Here is an 18,381-nt window from a genome sequence, read left to right on the forward strand (position 1 = left end):
CTTATTACAGGACAAAAACATCTCCTTCTGACGCTTAGTCCATTACACCTTCCCGATACGTATACACGGGACCTAGCGGTGAGCGCTGCTTCTGGGACTTCCTGCTTTGACGTTGCCGGGGCAACGCGTCTGCAGCGGCCCGGCTTCTCCTCCCTTGCTCTGACGCGTCGAGCGGGGAGGAGCGCCGGGGCCGCGTGACGCCGAGACCCGGTGACGTGGGCGGACTTCCTGGATGGAGCGCCATCACAGCCGCTGCCACCAATGTTCGTCTACTCCATGATATATAAAGCGCCTCATTACATCTCCCTTCACACTCACCCCTCGATAAAGCTGCACGCGAAACGCGCGTCGGGGAAACCGGTCCATGCCCACGGAGGTAATGTATTCACGCCATTGAGCGCATACCTGTTATTCTAGGGGATCCTTTATGCCTAGGGCAGTTAACCCTTTATATTCATCCACACTTTTAGCTGCACCTGCACCTTAATTACTGTATATTGCAAGCTTTGTCGCTGCATCTGATTTTTATAAAGGCCTCTTCAGCACCTTATCCTCCACAGGCTGGTCCGCTCTTATTGTACACTGTGTCCCTACAGAGGGATTTTTCTCTCCCTCTCTATTCTCAGCATTTTCATGTATGTTTTTATATATTGAATCAAATAAAATGTTTACCTTTTTAAGCTATAGCTCCCTTTGCTTCTTTTGATGTATATGTTCTATATGAGCTAGCTATATCTAGGCATGATTATTTTCTGAAGTCATTATTTATTCTCTGTACTTAGTTACAGGTTCTTTCTACGTGCCAGGATGGACTATAAGGCAAGAGATAAGAATTGGCTCTCTTGCATTGATACGGTATTTAGTGGGGACACAGTGCATTTTAGTACAAATGAGAATGGGCAAAAAACTGAGCTTAGTAACACGCTTAAACATCTCTTAAAAAGAAGAACCAAGACTTGGTGGAATAAAGCCTCTTTAGAAAGTTACCTAGCAAAAGGCCTCATACCTAGGGGATTACGCATACGCACTATGCCCTCCTTCCCCATTGATGACCCAATTTTTAGAACAAAGTGGGAGGAATCTTGTACCACTTGCTCCAAATCATTTATTGAACTTCTTGTTGGGAACAATAAAAAAACCCTTGAGCAGCTTGACATAGATATTGAATCCACTCGCCTCAAGCTACTAGACAATCTCCCGCCAGCTGAAATTGAAGCTATTAACAAAGATCTTGACAGCCAATTCACTATATGGGAAAAGGAGGTTAAAGAAGTAAAGGCCAAAAAATTTCAAAGAGACTTGAATGACTTTAAACATGGTTCCGTCTATAAATGGCCATTAGGCGGTAGACGCGAAAGAACCCCCACACGAACCTCCTCTATATCATCCACATCTTCTCGTGATAGTGGCGACTCTCACCAGCGTACATACAACTTACGTAAAAATAACTTCTTCAGAAGGAATGATACTCCCAAAAAACCTCAAAATCGTACCAGCTACATTTCATCCTCCAAAATGCAGGTAATCAATCTGTCTAACATTATTCTTACTCCATCCCAGATTGAGGTTCTCAGTTTAGGCCTGTCTTTTTCACCCTCTAACGCTTTTGACTCCTTCTCAGCCATCAAAGACCTCCAGCTCTTTGCCCGCAAACTTGTCTTAAAGAAACTGCATGACAAGTCTCACTCTGGGGAAATCTGGACTGAGGATGAACTGCGGGCGATATCTATTCTTGAAGAACTTAGTGACGAACCACCTGAACCAAAAATTACAGGTAAATTCATACCACCCACCCCTAAAAAGTTCCCCCCAATCAACCTCTACCCCAACATCGAGTCATTTGTTAAACTCGTTACTCAGGAATTTGAGCGGATAAACATCTCCCACTCTAAACAAAATCTTTCCTTTGCACAAAGGGAAGCTTTAACTGAATTGAGAAAAATTAAAGGGGTAGTTTTTAAACAAGCTGACAAGGGGGGCAACGTAGTAGTGTGGCCCACACAGATGTATGAAAGGGAGGCATTTAGACAGCTCAAAGATACAACCTGCTATAAGAAATTAACATTTAACCCCACAATTAGATTCAAGGGGGAGCTACAGGACATTTTGGATAAGGCTTTTGATCAAGGACTTATTACGGCTGATCTTAAAAACCATCTAGTTCCCCTTTACCCTAAAATGGCCTGCATATATTTCATCCCCAAGGTCCACAAAAATGTCAATAACCCACCAGGACGCCCAATCGTGTCCGGCAACGGGAGCTTATCTGAAACCATCTGTAAGTACTTGGAATTCCATCTCAAACCGTTAGTCGCCAATCTTCCCTCATATGTCAAAGACACTGGGGATGTCCTCAGGAAAATTGAGGGCATCCCTCTGGAAGCTGATATGTGGTTGGTAACTATGGATGTAGAATCCTTATATACCTCCATACAACATCACGATGGCATACGGGCCACCAAAACTTTCCTGGGGATGTCTGAGTACCAAACTGAGTTTACAGAGTTTCTCCTTACATTACTTCAATTTGCCCTTGAGCGCAACTTTTTCATCTTTAAACAAGGCATCTACCTACAACAGCAAGGGACCGCAATGGGGGCTTCTTTCGCGTCTTCATACGCTAACCTATTTATGGGCATGTGGGAGAGGGAGATTTTTTTCTCCAAACCGGTGGCGCACATTGAACAGGTCCTGTTCTGGGCCCGCTACATAGATGACATCCTCTTGATATGGCAGGGTCCAGAGCAGGACCTGGTGGACTTTATTGGGACCCTCAAGCAGAACCCGTACAACATAAGGTTGTCCCACAAACGCAGTCAAACATCAATAGACTTTCTTGACATTGAAATCACCGGCGCCCCTGATACCTATCTGGGAACTAGTATATACCGCAAAGACACTGCAGTGAACTCTTTTTTGCATGCTTCTTCTTCCCATCCGCAGCCCCTTATTTCGAGTATACCGATAGGACAATTCCTTAGGGCCAAGCGCATTTGTTCAAGTGAAGAGAGCTTCTACAAGCAAGCCAATATTTTAACCTCCCGATTCCAAGAGAGAGGCTATTCCAATAGAAGCATTAAAAGAGGCCTGAAGAGGGCCGAACGAGCTAACCGGATGGAACTCTTAAAACCGCGTTCCAAGACCGTTTATGACGCACCGGTACGATTCATTACCACCTATAATAGCAAATGGCGGGATATGAAGACAGCCCTTGTGAGATATTGGCCTTTACTGGAGATGGACAAACTCTCTCTAAACATCTGCCTAAATATCCCCCCATTACATACAGAAAATCACCCAATCTCAAGGATTTGCTGGTTCGAAGCTACTATCCTGGCCCCTCTTTGGATAGGGCTTTTTCATCTAAGGGACCCAAATGGGTGTTCTATCCCTGTGGCAGCTGCATTGCTTGCCCCAACATGCTCCGATCTACCACCTTTCAATCATGTGATGGTGAAACAACTTTCACCATCACACAACACATTACATGCAATACTGCTGGGGTAGTATATTATGCCGCATGTCCCTGCCCCAAAGTCTACGTAGGCCTCACATCTCGGCCCTTAAAAGTAAGGATTAGGGAACATTATCGTGACATCATCAATGCTAAGGAGGTTGAGGACCCTATGCTTCTCAAATCTATACCCAAGCATTTCAAAATGGCCCATAACTGTGATGCCTCCCTGCTGAAAGCCATGGGCATCGATAAAGTACACATTGACACTAGGGGGGGTAATTGGAGGAAATCCCTCGCACAACTGGAGGCCCGTTGGATCTATAGAGTAGGATCGGTTCAACCAGTTGGTCTCAACGAAGTACTCAGTTTTGCACCATTTCTCTAAACATCCTTGTTTTTAGCTGTTCTATCATGGTTTTTAACTTTCTTATTTTATCTACTGTTTTTAGATTGGATCTCTTGCATTTTAATTATGTGGCTATTTTTCTGGACACTGTTGGCGGCTTATTATCCACCCATGGAACCCTGAGATATACAGACAGGATCAGTAACACGCCTTCGGCAGTTTGAATAATGGACTCTGTTCTTCAACGTAACGGACTGCCATCCTGTATTTTCCTTTTTTCTCCCTTTTTCCACAATTACGTTATGTGTGATTCTATTGTATTATATATGACACATCAATAGAATTGTAAATCTTATTCATCATATTTAATTTGTATATTAACAATTAATGGTTAATGTTTCCCCATTATATGTTCATTATATTAATGTAACCTTATCCCACCACTGAGTTTTTCCACATTCGGAAAGATCATTTATTTTGTTATTTAGTGATCCAACAGCACGGTCTTTTCATGGACCAGATGTTGCGTTGTTCCCCAGAGATATATATACACACTTTTTACCCCCTTTTTTTTACCTCTTTTTTACCCCCTTTCTTCACCTCTCCCTTTACTGCCCGCACAGTCCTCACTCTTTTTCACTGGTTAAATTAGGTTTTCCACCTCCCTCGTCCCTTACGCACCTTTCTTGTTCCCTTATTACAGGACAAAAACATCTCCTTCTGACGCTTAGTCCATTACACCTTCCCGATACGTATACACGGGACCTAGCGGTGAGCGCTGCTTCTGGGACTTCCTGCTTTGACGTTGCCGGGGCAACGCGTCTGCAGCGGCCCGGCTTCTCCTCCCTTGCTCTGACGCGTCGAGCGGGGAGGAGCGCCGGGGCCGCGTGACGCCGAGACCCGGTGACGTGGGCGGACTTCCTGGATGGAGCGCCATCACAGCCGCTGCCACCAATGTTCGTCTACTCCATGATATATAAAGCGCCTCATTACATCTCCCTTCACACTCACCCCTCGATAAAGCTGCACGCGAAACGCGCGTCGGGGAAACCGGTCCATGCCCACGGAGGTAATGTATTCACGCCATTGAGCGCATACCTGTTATTCTAGGGGATCCTTTATGCCTAGGGCAGTTAACCCTTTATATTCATCCACACTTTTAGCTGCACCTGCACCTTAATTACTGTATATTGCAAGCTTTGTCGCTGCATCTGATTTTTATAAAGGCCTCTTCAGCACCTTATCCTCCACAGGCTGGTCCGCTCTTATTGTACACTGTGTCCCTACAGAGGGATTTTTCTCTCCCTCTCTATTCTCAGCATTTTCATGTATGTTTTTATATATTGAATCAAATAAAATGTTTACCTTTTTAAGCTATAGCTCCCTTTGCTTCTTTTGATGTAAATCTTCAAAGTTTGACTATCAAGGAGAGTTTGATCATTTTATTATCAGAGGCATGTTTGGCACTTGACTATCATGGCATTAGTTGATTGTCATGGTCATGTTCATTAATTAACTATAATGGACAAATTGACCATTGGCTATAATAGTCATGTTTATTTGTTGACAATAATAGATGTATCAACTGATTAATAGATGAACTCAGTTAAGAAGGAAAGAATTTTGAAATGGTAAAAGATATCTGCCTGATCTTTCTTTATCCCATCCACTTTGGATAATGTGTGAGTTGCTGCTCATATGCACGATCCAATAATCCACAATTCGCATGGGAAATATTAGATACCTAAAGACTGAACTTTCACCAAAATAATGCACATGCAACAAGCAAAATAAAGCTTCATTCATATTTATCCTGTTTAACCTATTGTTTCACTCCATCGTAGGAACAGAAATTAATGGCAGCTACATGATGGACAATAGCAGCACCAGACAGACCAAGTTGACTATGATGTGCTCAATTGAGCCTTTGTCATTTTTCTTCTATTTTACCGGTCAAAATAGCCGAGCTACAAACAAAGCCTCCAGTGTAGATGTGAACTTAGCCAAAAGTTGTGACTCCTTTGCCTAAAATAAAACATTTGTCATACAAGCTTAATCTTTATTTTAGCGTAAAATGATTACAGTTCTTGAGAGTTATATGATATTTTGTACACTCGTACAGGCATAACAGATATTAAAAATAGAATTAAAAAAATGTATATTTTTTTGCACACAATCTTTGTATTTATTTCAATTTTTTTTTTATATTAGAGCAGATTTCTTATTTTCTAATTTCTAGAACTTATAAGGTTCCTTTAGTCAATAAGTTAATCTTCAGCTCAGAAACGAGGGACAACATTCATCTGGTAGGACTGAGGTCTTGAAGCATTGGTGTTGGGCTCAGGTCTTATGCTCAGATTCTTTCTGTCTACAGTGGGCTCCAGGGTGAACTTCTGCAGTATGGTGGTTAGAAAGAGGAAGAGCTCCATGCGAGCCAGGCCTTCTCCCAAACACATACGTTTGCCTGAGAAAACAGAAAGAGCAAACACCATAAGTAGTCAAGTTAAAGGCATTGTTTGATTTAGAAAAAACATTTTTAATTGTCTTTTTGTAAATCAACAGAGGATGGATGGGCAGGCGTCCTGTTTTCTTTTTAGCATAATACAGTTTGAAGAATGATTTGAAGGGTCAGTATGTAATTTTCACTTCCCTAATTGGAGAACTAAATACTTACTACGTTCCAGCGCCGGTCTTCACCACTGCCTCCAGTGATAGTCCAGAGGCTCCAGGTGTGATGTTACGATTACAGCAGCCAAACAATAAGCTCTGGTGCTCATGCCATCTAAATCAGCAAAAACTCTGAGCTGAATAATTGGCTGTAGCTCGGACATTTACTGCCATTTGTGAAGTCAGCGTTGTGGAGTCAGCGGTGCAGCCTCTAAGCAATCATTGAAGGCAGCAGTGAAGTGCGGACGCTGCAGCAAGTAAAGTAATTGAGCAAGTAAATAAGTAATGCTCAGTTTATTATTTTCATCCAGAATGAGCTTTTGGATAAAAATGATCATTCTTGGAAAACACTTTTAAGTTTATAACTTTGCAATAATGTCAAAAGTCTCAATGTACTGCCTGTAATTTATATCAGATAATCTTAATGATTTGCCATGGTTTTACAATGTGTCTGTAAAAAATATTGCCTGTCCTTGATTTATTGATAAACTGTTCAGAAATAGTTCAAAATCAAATTGATAATCCTGGTTACGAGTCATGACATGCCAGGTTAGCACCTTCCTACCATAGACAATAGCTCAGACCTTTTCTGAGATGCAGAATATTTCTCAGTCCAAAAAAACCTTTGAGTCATATGTTAAACTGTTTTATGTGATAAATGTAAATGTATTCAGTGGGTTTAAAAACACACAAACAATTGATTCCTAAATCATATCAAGTAATATTTCTGATCTTCCTAATACCAGTCTGTCAACCAACCATATAAAAATATTTTCACATACTGAAGCTTAAATTCAGTATTAACAAAGCACAATCAAGTAATAACATCTTACCTGTAGAGAATGGCATAAAGGCATCACTCTTCTTAACGCAGCCTTTCTCATTAAGAAAGCGTTCGGGATCAAACTCCTCTGGGTTCTTGAAATGTTTGGGGTCTTTCAGAACAGAAGTCAGGACTGGGAACACCAAGCTTCCCTGAAAGAGAATGTATGAATATGCATATCTAGAAAAATGGAATTGTTAAAAGTGAGGTCTGTTAAGTTATTCCTATGAAGTAGAGATGAACGAATCTGCTGAAATTTGTCTTGGGCAGAATCGATTCAGTCCAAATCAAATTTAGTCCAAATTGAAAATGCCCCGAAAATACTTTTTAATATGCTATGAGGTTTCTCCAGAAGACACAGCATCTTTGCTTGGCCCTTTCAGTCTTTGGATTGATCTTTGAGTCTTCCGGCTTTGACTAGACCTCACTTAGTCACTTGGAACACGATACACATCATTGACATTAATAATATGTGAGGATAGTCAGTGACAGAAAATCCAAAGACCAATCTAAAGACCAACTCAAAGACAAGAGGGAGCAAGAGGAAGATGTTTTATGATAAATGCTTAATGAAAGTGTATGTTTGTTTTAAGATGTATGATTCAGCACTACAGAATTCAGGGTTGTTAACAACACTTAGCTATCTGGAAGTAAGCAGGTAGATGGATGGGGCCTAGTTAATTTAAAGTTGCAATTTTAGTTGCTATTTAAATGAATAGCAGTGAGTCCTCAACACAGTAGTCCAGTGGGTGTGGCCAACTAGAGGGCACTGCCCCAGTCTATACTAGTGTATGGAAGCGACACCACTCCAACTGGGCAGGCTCTGGCAGGGATTATGTATAACACATATATACCTGTTGTGAATTTGCTTTTTGCTCCCTCTAGTGGTTACTAGTTTTTTGACTCTGGTTTTTCTGTCATTCCTTTTATCCGCACCTGGGTCGTTAGTTAGGGGTGTTGCTATATAAGCTCCCTAGACCTTCAGTTCAATGCCTGGCATCGTAGTTATCAGAGCTAGTCTGCTGTGCTCTTGTCTACTGATCCTGGTTCCAGTTATATCAGCTAAGTCTGCTTTTTGCTTTTTGCTATTTGTTTTGGTTTTGTATTTTTGTCCAGCTTGTTCCAAATCTTTATCCTGACCTTTGCTGGAAGCTCTAGGGGGCTGGTGTTCTCCCCCCGGACCGTTAGACGGTTCGGGGGTTCTTGAATTTCCAGTGTGGATTTTGATAGGGTTTTTGTTGACCATATAAGTTACCTTTCTTTATTCTGCTATCAGTAAGCGGGCCTCTCTGTGCTAAACCTGGTTCATTTCTGTGTTTGTCATTTCCTCTTACCTCACCGTTATTATTTGTGGGGGGCTTCTATCCAGCTTTGGGGTCCCCTTCTCTGGAGGCAAGAAAGGTCTTTTGTTTTCCTCTACTAGGGGTAGCTAGATTCTCCGGCTGGCGCGTGTCATCTAGAATCAACGTAGGAATGATCCCCGGCTACTTCTAGTGTTGGCGTTAGGAGTAGATATATGGTCAACCCAGTTACCACTGCCCTATGAGCTGGATTTTTGTATTCTGCAGACTTCCACGTTCCTCTGAGACCCTCGCCATTGGGGTCATAACAGTTTGCCAGGCCAGTATTAAATGTTTAATGCATTGCAGAAGAGGGATTATAAGAAAGAAGATTCTGAGTTTTTTTTTTTTTTTTTTTTCTTCTTCCCCTTTACCTCAGAGTGGCTATGCTTGCTGCAGACATGAATGTCCAGACCTTGATTACAAGTGTGGACCAGCTGGCTACTCGTGTGCAGGGCATACAAGACTATGTTATCAGAAATCCTAGGTCAGAACCTAAAATACCGATTCCTGAACTGTTTTCCGGAGACAGGTTTAAGTTTAGGAATTTCATGAATAATTGTAAATTGTTTTTGTCCCTGAGACCCTGTTCATCTGGAGACTCTGCTCAGCAAGTAAAAATTGTTATTTCGTTCTTACGGGACGACCCTCAGGATTGGGCTTTTTCGCTGGCGCCAGGAGATCCGGCATTGGCTGATATTGATGCGTTTTTTCTGGCGCTCGGTTTACTTTATGAGGAACCCAATCTTGAGATTCAGGCAGAAAAGGCCTTGCTGGCTATGTCTCAGGGGCAGGACGAGGCTGAAGTGTATTGCCAAAAATTTCGGAAATGGTCCGTGCTGACACATTGGAACGAGTGTGCACTGGCCGCTAATTTTAGAAATGGCCTTTCTGAAGCCATTAAGAATGTTATGGTGGGTTTTCCCATTCCCACAGGTCTGAATGATACTATGGCACTGGCTATTCAAATTGACCGGCGGTTGCGGGAGCGCAAAACCGCAAATTCCCTCATGGTGTTGTCTGAACAGACACCTAATTCGGTGCAATGTGATAGAAAAACCGCAAATTCCCTCATGGTGTTGTCTGAACAGACACCTGATTTAATGCAATGTGATAGAATCCTGACTAGAAATGAGCGGAAAATTCATAGACGCCGGAATGGCTTGTGCTACTACTGTGGTGATTCTACACATGTTATCTCAGCATGCTCTAAACGTATAGCTAAGGTTGTTAGTCCTGTCACCGTTGGTAATTTGCAACCTAAATTTATTCTGTCTGTAACTTTGATTTGCTCACTGTCGTCTTATCCTGTCATGGCGTTTGTAGATTCAGGTGCTGCCCTGAGTCTTATGGATCTGTCATTTGCTAAGCACTGTGGTTTTACTCTTGAACCATTAGAAAATCCTATTCCTCTTAGGGGTATTGATGCTACGCCATTGGCAGCAAATAAACCGCAGTATTGGACACAGGTTACCATGTGCATGACTCCTGAACACCGCGAGGTGATACGTTTCCTGGTTTTACATAAAATGCATGATTTGGTTGTTTTAGGGCTGCCATGGTTACAGACCCATAATCCAGTCCTGGACTGGAAGGCTATGTCAGTCTCAAGTTGGGGCTGTCGTGGTATTCATGGGGATTCCCTGCCTGTGTCTATTGCTTCTTCTACGCCTTCGGAAGTTCCGGAGTATTTGTCTGATTATCAGGATGTCTTCAGTGAGTCTGAGTCCAGTGCACTGCCTCCTCATAGGGACTGTGACTGTGCTATAGATTTGATCCCAGGCAGTAAATTTCCTAAGGGAAGACTGTTTAATCTGTCGGTACCTGAACATACCGCTATGCGTTCATATATCAAGGAGTCTCTGGAGAAAGGACATATTCGTCCGTCTTCTTCCCCCCTTGGTGCGGGATTCTTTTTTGTGGCAAAAAAGGACGGATCTTTGAGACCTTGTATTGATTATCGGCTTTTAAATAAGATCACTGTCAAATTTCAGTATCCTTTACCGCTGTTGTCTGACTTGTTTGCCCGGATTAAAGGTGCCAAGTGGTTCACCAAGATAGACCTTCGTGGTGCGTACAACCTTGTGCGCATTAAGCAAGGTGATGAATGGAAAACCGCATTCAATACGCCCGAAGGTCATTTTGAGTACTTGGTGATGCCTTTTGGGCTCTCCAATGCGCCTTCAGTTTTTCAGTCCTTTATGCATGACATTTTCCGGAAGTATCTGGATAAATTTTTGATTGTTTATCTGGATGATATTTTGGTTTTTTCTGATAATTGGGATTCGCATGTGGAGCAGGTCAGGTTGGTCTTTAAAATTTTGCGTGAAAATTCTTTGTTTGTCAAGGGCTCAAAGTGTCTCTTTGGTGTACAGAAGGTTCCCTTTTTGGGGTTCATTTTTTCCCCTTCTGCTGTGGAGATGGACCCAGTCAAGGTCCGAGCTATTCTTGATTGGACTCAGCCCTCGTCAGTTAAGAGTCTTCAGAAGTTCTTGGGTTTCGCTAACTTCTACCATCGTTTTATCGCTAATTTTTCTAGCATTGTGAAACCTTTGACAGATATGACCAAGAAGGGCTCCGATGTAGCTAACTGGGCTCCTGCTGCCGTGGAGGCTTTCCAGGAGTTGAAACGCCGGTTTACTTCGGCGCCTGTTTTGTGCCAGCCCGATGTCTCACTTCCCTTTCAGGTTGAGGTGGATGCTTCAGAGATTGGAGCAGGGGCCGTTTTGTCGCAGAGAGGCCCTGGTTGCTCTGTTATGAAACCTTGTGCCTTTTTCTCTAGGAAGTTTTCGCCTGCCGAGCGAAATTATGATGTGGGCAATCGGGAGTTGTTGGCCATGAAATGGGCATTTGAGGAGTGGCGTCATTGGCTCGAGGGTGCTAAGCATCGTGTGGTGGTCTTGACTGATCACAAAAATCTGATGTATCTCGAGTCTGCTAAACGCCTTAATCCGAGACAGGCCCGCTGGTCATTGTTTTTCTCCCGCTTTGATTTTGTTGTCTCGTATTTACCAGGTTCAAAGAATGTGAAGGCCGATGCTCTTTCTAGGAGCTTTGTGCCTGATGCTCCTGGAGTCGCTGATCCTGTTGGTATTCTTAAAGATGGAGTTATCTTGTCAGCTATTTCTCCGGATCTGCGACGTGTGTTGCAGAGATTTCAGGCTGATAGGCCTGAGTCTTGTCCACCTGACAGACTGTTTGTCCCGGATAAGTGGACCAGCAGAGTCATTTCCGAGGTTCATTCCTCGGTGTTGGCAGGTCACCCGGGAATTTTTGGCACCAGAGATCTGGTGGCCAGGTCCTTTTGGTGGCCTTCCTTGTCAAGGGATGTGCAGTCATTTGTGCAGTCCTGTGGGACTTGTGCTCGAGCTAAGCCTTGCTGTTCTCGTGCCAGCGGTTTGCTCTTGCCCTTGCCTGTCCCGAAGAGACCTTGGACACATATCTCCATGGATTTCATTTCTGATCTTCCGCTATCTCAGGGCATGTCCGTTATCTGGGTGATATGTGATCGCTTCTCCAAGATGGTCCATTTGGTTCCTTTGCCTAAGCTGCCTTCCTCTTCCGATCTGGTTCCTGTGTTTTTCCAGAACGTGGTTCGTTTGCACGGCATCCCTGAGAATATTGTGTCAGACAGAGGATCCCAGTTCGTTTCCAGGTTCTGGCGATCCTTTTGTAGTAGGATGGGCATTGATTTGTCGTTTTCGTCTGCTTTCCATCCTCAGACTAATGGACAGACGGAGCGAACCAATCAGACTTTGGAGGCTTATTTGAGGTGTTTTGTCTCTGCTGATCAGGACGATTGGGTGACATTCTTGCCGTTGGCTGAGTTTGCCCTTAATAATCGGGCTAGTTCCGCCACCTTGGTTTCGCCTTTTTTCTGCAACTCTGGTTTCCATCCTCACTTTTCTTCGGGTCATGTGGAGCCTTCTGACTGTCCTGGGGTGGATTCTGTGGTAGATAGGTTGCAGCGGATCTGGAATCATGTGGTGGACAACTTGAAGTTGTCACAGGAGAGGGCTCAGCGCTTTGCCAACCGCCGCCGCGGTGTGGGTCCCCGACTACGCGTTGGGGATTTGGTATGGCTTTCTTCCCGCTTTGTTCCTATGAAGGTCTCCTCTCCCAAATTTAAACCTCGTTTTATTGGGCCTTACAAGATATTGGAAATCCTTAATCCTGTATCTTTTCGTCTGGATCTTCCTGTGTCGTTTGCTATTCACAATGTATTTCATAGGTCCTTGTTGCGGCGGTACATTGTGCCTGTAGTTCCTTCTGCTGAGCCTCCTGCTCCGGTGTTGGTTGAGGGCGAGTTGGAGTACGTGGTGGAGAAGATCTTGGATTCTCGCCTCTCCAGGCGGAGGCTTCAGTACCTGGTCAAGTGGAAGGGCTATGGTCAGGAGGATAATTCCTGGGTGGTCGCCTCTGATGTTCATGCGGCCGATTTAGTTCGTGCCTTTCATGCCGCTCATCCTGATCGCCCTGGTGGTCGTGGTGAGGGTTCGGTGACCCCTCACTAAGGGGGGGGTACTGTTGTGAATTTGCTTTTTGCTCCCTCTAGTGGTTACTAGTTTTTTGACTCTGGTTTTTCTGTCATTCCTTTTATCCGCACCTGGGTCGTTAGTTAGGGGTGTTGCTATATAAGCTCCCTAGACCTTCAGTTCAATGCCTGGCATCGTAGTTATCAGAGCTAGTCTGCTGTGCTCTTGTCTACTGATCCTGGTTCCAGTTATATCAGCTAAGTCTGCTTTTTGCTTTTTGCTATTTGTTTTGGTTTTGTATTTTTGTCCAGCTTGTTCCAAATCTTTATCCTGACCTTTGCTGGAAGCTCTAGGGGGCTGGTGTTCTCCCCCCGGACCGTTAGACGGTTCGGGGGTTCTTGAATTTCCAGTGTGGATTTTGATAGGGTTTTTGTTGACCATATAAGTTACCTTTCTTTATTCTGCTATCAGTAAGCGGGCCTCTCTGTGCTAAACCTGGTTCATTTCTGTGTTTGTCATTTCCTCTTACCTCACCGTTATTATTTGTGGGGGGCTTCTATCCAGCTTTGGGGTCCCCTTCTCTGGAGGCAAGAAAGGTCTTTTGTTTTCCTCTACTAGGGGTAGCTAGATTCTCCGGCTGGCGCGTGTCATCTAGAATCAACGTAGGAATGATCCCCGGCTACTTCTAGTGTTGGCGTTAGGAGTAGATATATGGTCAACCCAGTTACCACTGCCCTATGAGCTGGATTTTTGTATTCTGCAGACTTCCACGTTCCTCTGAGACCCTCGCCATTGGGGTCATAACATATACCCTCTGGTCCGGACTTAAAAAATGGTGAATTCCCGCAGCGTAAAGTGAGTGTACTGAGGGAATTCATAAGTCTGCAGTCACACAGAGTGACTGTAGGCTTATTGATATTGACAAGACAATCACTGCAAAAGGAGATCAAGCCACAAAACTTTCCTAGACCCTGGTTTGCATTCCAGGAGATGAGTTAACTTCTAAAATCTCAGTCACCTTCCTCTTTACCATTCTCCTCATGAGATGTTGTTATCAGTCCTATGTAAGGTTGAGCACATGTTTTAAAATTTAAATTCACTGAGTTTGCCAAATTTCTCCCCCAAAATTAGATTTTCAGTAAATTTGTGCAAATTTCCATATTGGAAAGCTTGTATTTTCTTGGAAAATATATGTAAAGGAGAGAAGAGAAAGAGCTCCGGTGACCATGATAGCTTACACTCTTCAGATGAGAGAGAGGACCCCACTGACCATAAGAAGAGTTTTCACACTACAGATGAGAAAGAGTGGACCCTACTGATCATAAACGTTTACACTCTACAGTAGAGAGAAAATTACTCTGACCATAAGAGCTTACACACTAAAAAAGAGAGAAAACACCACTGATGATAAGAGCTTATTCTTAAGGTTCCGTCACATTTAGTGACGCTGCAGCGATCTAGACAACGATCCCGATCGCTGCAGCGTCGCTGTGTGGTCGCTGGAGAGCTGTCACACAGACAGCTCTCCAGCGACCAACGATGCCGAGGTCCCTGGGTAACGAGGGTAAACATCGGGTTACTAAGCGCAGGGCCGCGCTTAGTAACCCGATGTTTACCCTGGTTACCAGCGTAAATGTAAAAAAAAAAAAAACACTACATACTTACATTACAGTGTCTTTCCCCCGGCGCTGTGCTTCTCTGCACTGTGTAAGCGCCAGCCGGAAAGCACAGCGGTGACGTCACCGCTGTGCTCTGCTTTCCGGACGGCCGGCGCTGACACAGTGCAGAGAAGCACAGCGCCGGGGGACAGACACCAGAATGTAAGTATGTAGTGTTTTTTTTTTTTTACATTTACGCTGGTAACCAGGGTAAACATCGGGTTACTAAGCGCGGCCCTGCGCTTGGTAACCCGATGTTTACCCTGGTTACCAGTGAAGACATCGCTGAATCGGCATCACACACACCGATTCAGCGATGTCTGCGGGAGATCCAGCGACGAAATAAAGTTCTGGCCTTTCTGCTCCGACCAACGATGGCACAGCAGGATTCTGATCGCTGCTGCCTGTCAAACTCAACGATATCGCTAGCCAGGACGCTGCAACGTCACGGAACGCTAGCGATATCGTTCAGTGTGAAGGTACCTTTAAGAGATTACACATTACAGAAGAGATAGAGAAACAACCCAGATGATCATAAGAGATTACAACCCTTAGGAGAGATATAGATAGAGAGAAAAAGAGAGAGGACCCTGCTGACCATAAGTGTTTACACATTAAAGGAGAGAGAGGAAAAAATGACCCTGCTGACAATAGGAGCTAACACTCTACAGATGAGAGAATAGACCTTGAAGAAAATAAGAGCTTACAACTACTGGAAAGAGAGAGAGGAAGCTGCAGAACATAAGAGCTTACACTCTATAGGAAGGAAGACCATGCTCACCATAATAGCTTACAAACTAAAGAAGAGATAGAAAAGGGACCCTAATGATCATAACAGCTCGCACTCCACAGGAGATAGAGACACAGTGAGCAAGAAAGAGAGCGAGAAACCTGTTGACTATAAAAACTTACACACACTATACAGTGGTGGAAATAAATATTTGATTCCATGCTGATTTTGTAAGTTTGCCCACTGACAAAGACATGAATAGTCTATAATTTTAAACCCTTCACCCCGAAGCCTGTTTTCACCTAAGTGACAGGGCCAATTTTTACAATTCTGACCACTGTCACTTTATGAGGTCATAACTCTGAAACGCTTCAACGGATCCTGGTGATTCTGACATTGTTTTCTCATGACATATTGTACTTCATGATATTGGCAAAACTTCTTCGATATGACTTGCATTTATTTGTGAAAAAAACAAAAATTTGTCGAAAATTATGAAAATTTAGCAATTTTCAAACTTTTAGTTTTTATGCCCTTAAATTAGAGAGTTATATCACATAATATAGTTAATAAATAACATTTCCCACATGTCTGCTTTACATCAGCACAATTTTGGAAACATAATTTTTTTTTGTTAGGGAGTTATAAGGGTTAAAATTTGACCAGCGATTTCTCATTTTTGCAACAAAATTTGCAAAACCATTTTTTTTATGGACCACCTCACACTTGAAGTGACTTTGAGGGGTCTATATGACAGAAAATGCCCAAAAGTGACACCATTCTAAAAACTGCACCCCTCAAGGTACTCAAAACCACATTCAAAAAGTTTATTAACCCCTCAGGTGCTTCACAGGAATTTTTGGAATGTTTAAAAAAAATTGAACATTTAACTTTTTTTTCCACAAAATTTTTACTTCAGATCCAATTTGTTTTATTTTACCAAGGGTAACAGGAGAAATTGGACCACAAAAGTTGTTGTACAATTTGTCCTGAGTACGCTGATACCCCACATGTTGGGGTAAACCATTGATTGGGCACATGGCAGAGCTCAGAAGGGAAGGAGTGCCATTTGACTTTTCAAAGCAAGATTTGCTGGAATTGAGATCGAAACCCATGGCTCGATTGGAGAGCCCCTGACGTGCCTAAACAGTGGAAACCCCCACAAGTGACATCATTTTGGAAAGTAGACCCTCTAAAGAACTAATCTAGATGTGTGTTGAGCACTTTGAACCTCCAAGTGCTTCACAGAAGTTTATAATGTAGAGCCGTAAAAAAAATTTCATATTAATTTTCACAAAAAATGATATTTTTGCCCCAAATTTTTTATTTTCCCAAGGGTAACAGGATAAATTGGACCTCAGAAGCTGTTGTGCAATTTGTTCTGAGTATGCTGATACTGCATATATGGGGATAAACCACTGTTTGAGCACATGGCAGAGCTCAGAAGGGAAGGAGCGCCGTTCGACTTTTCAATGCAAAATTGGCTGGAATTGAGATCGGAACCCATGTCGCCATTGGAGAGCCCCTGACATGCCTAAACAGTGGAAACCCCCCACAATGGACCCCATTTTGGAAAGAAGACCCCCTACGGAACTTATCTAGATGTGTGGTGAGCACTTTTAGCCCCCAATTGTTTCACTAAAGCTTAGAATGTAGAGCTGTGAAAATTAAAAAAATCATTTTTTTCTTTCCACAAAATGATGTTTCAGCCCGCAATTTTTTTTTTTCCCAAGGGTAACAGGAGAAATTGGACCACAAAAGTTATTGTCCAATTTGTCCTGAGTATGCTGATATCCCATACATGGGGGGAGAACCACTGTTTGGGCGCACGGCAGAGCTTGGAAGGGAAGGAGCGCCGTTTGAAATGCAGACTTAGATGGATTGGTCTGCAGGTGTCATGTTGCATTTGCAGAGCCCCTGATGTACCTAAACAGTAGAAACCCCCCACAAGTGACCCCATATTGGAAACTAGACCCCCCACGGAACTTATCTAGATGTGTTGTGAGAACTTTGAACCAACAAGTGTTTCACTACAGTTTATAACGCAGAGCCATGAAAATAAAAAATATTTTTTTTTCCACGAAAATGATATTTTAGCCCCCACATTTTTATTTTCCTAAAGGTAACAGGAGAAATTAGACCACAAAAGTTGTTATCCAATTTGTCCTGAGTACGCTGATACCCCATATATGGGGAGGAACCACCGTTTGGGCACACGGCAGAGCTCGGAAGGGAAAGAGCGCCGTTTGAAATGCAGACTTAGATGGATTGGTCTGCAGGCGTCATGTTGCATTTGCAGAGCCCCTGATGTACCTAAACAGTAGAAACCCCCCAAAAGTGACCCCATATTGGAAACTAGACCCCCAAAGGAACTTATCTAGATGTGTTGTGAGAACTTTGAACCAACAAGTGTTTCACTACAGTTTATAACGCAGAGCCGTGAAAATAAAAAATCTCTTTTTTTTCCATGAAACTGATATTTTAGCCCCCACGTTTTTATTTTCCCAAGGGTAACAGAACAAATTGGACCCCAAAAGTTGTTGTCCAACTTGTCCTGAGAACGCTGATACCCCATGTGTTGGGGGGACCACTGTTTGGGTGCACAGGAGAACTCGGAAGGGAAGGAGCACTGTTTTAGTTTTTCAAAGCAGAATTGGCTGGAATTGAGATCGGACGCCATGTCGCGTTTGGAGAGCCTCTGATGTGCCTAAACAGTGGAAACCGCCAATTCTAACTGAAATCCTAACCCCAACCTTAACCCCAGCCCTAACCCTAGCCCTAACCCCAACCCTAACCCTAACCCTAACCCTAGCCCTAACTCTAGCCCTAACCATAGCCCTAACCCTAACCCTAATGGGAAAATGGAAATACATACATTTTTAAAA

At 43.3% G+C, this 18,381-nt stretch overlaps 1 pseudogene across 1 annotated transcript in view; it reads right to left on the bottom strand.

The window, feature by feature from the left end:
- Window positions 1-5,212: 5,212 nt before the first annotated feature.
- Window positions 5,213-18,381, bottom strand: part of LOC143803759 (cytochrome P450 2A6-like) — a 143,358-nt pseudogene continuing 130,189 nt past the window's right edge. The window contains exons 8-9 of the transcript XR_013220957.1: window positions 7,304-7,445; window positions 5,213-6,267 (exon numbers count right to left, since the gene is read on the bottom strand). The product of XR_013220957.1 is annotated as a cytochrome P450 2A6-like (transcript). The remainder of the gene's footprint in view (window positions 6,268-7,303; window positions 7,446-18,381) is intronic.

Source organism: Ranitomeya variabilis, chromosome 2 (assembly GCF_051348905.1).
Source record: "Ranitomeya variabilis isolate aRanVar5 chromosome 2, aRanVar5.hap1, whole genome shotgun sequence".
In the NCBI taxonomy this organism is placed as follows: domain Eukaryota; kingdom Metazoa; phylum Chordata; class Amphibia; order Anura; family Dendrobatidae; genus Ranitomeya; species Ranitomeya variabilis.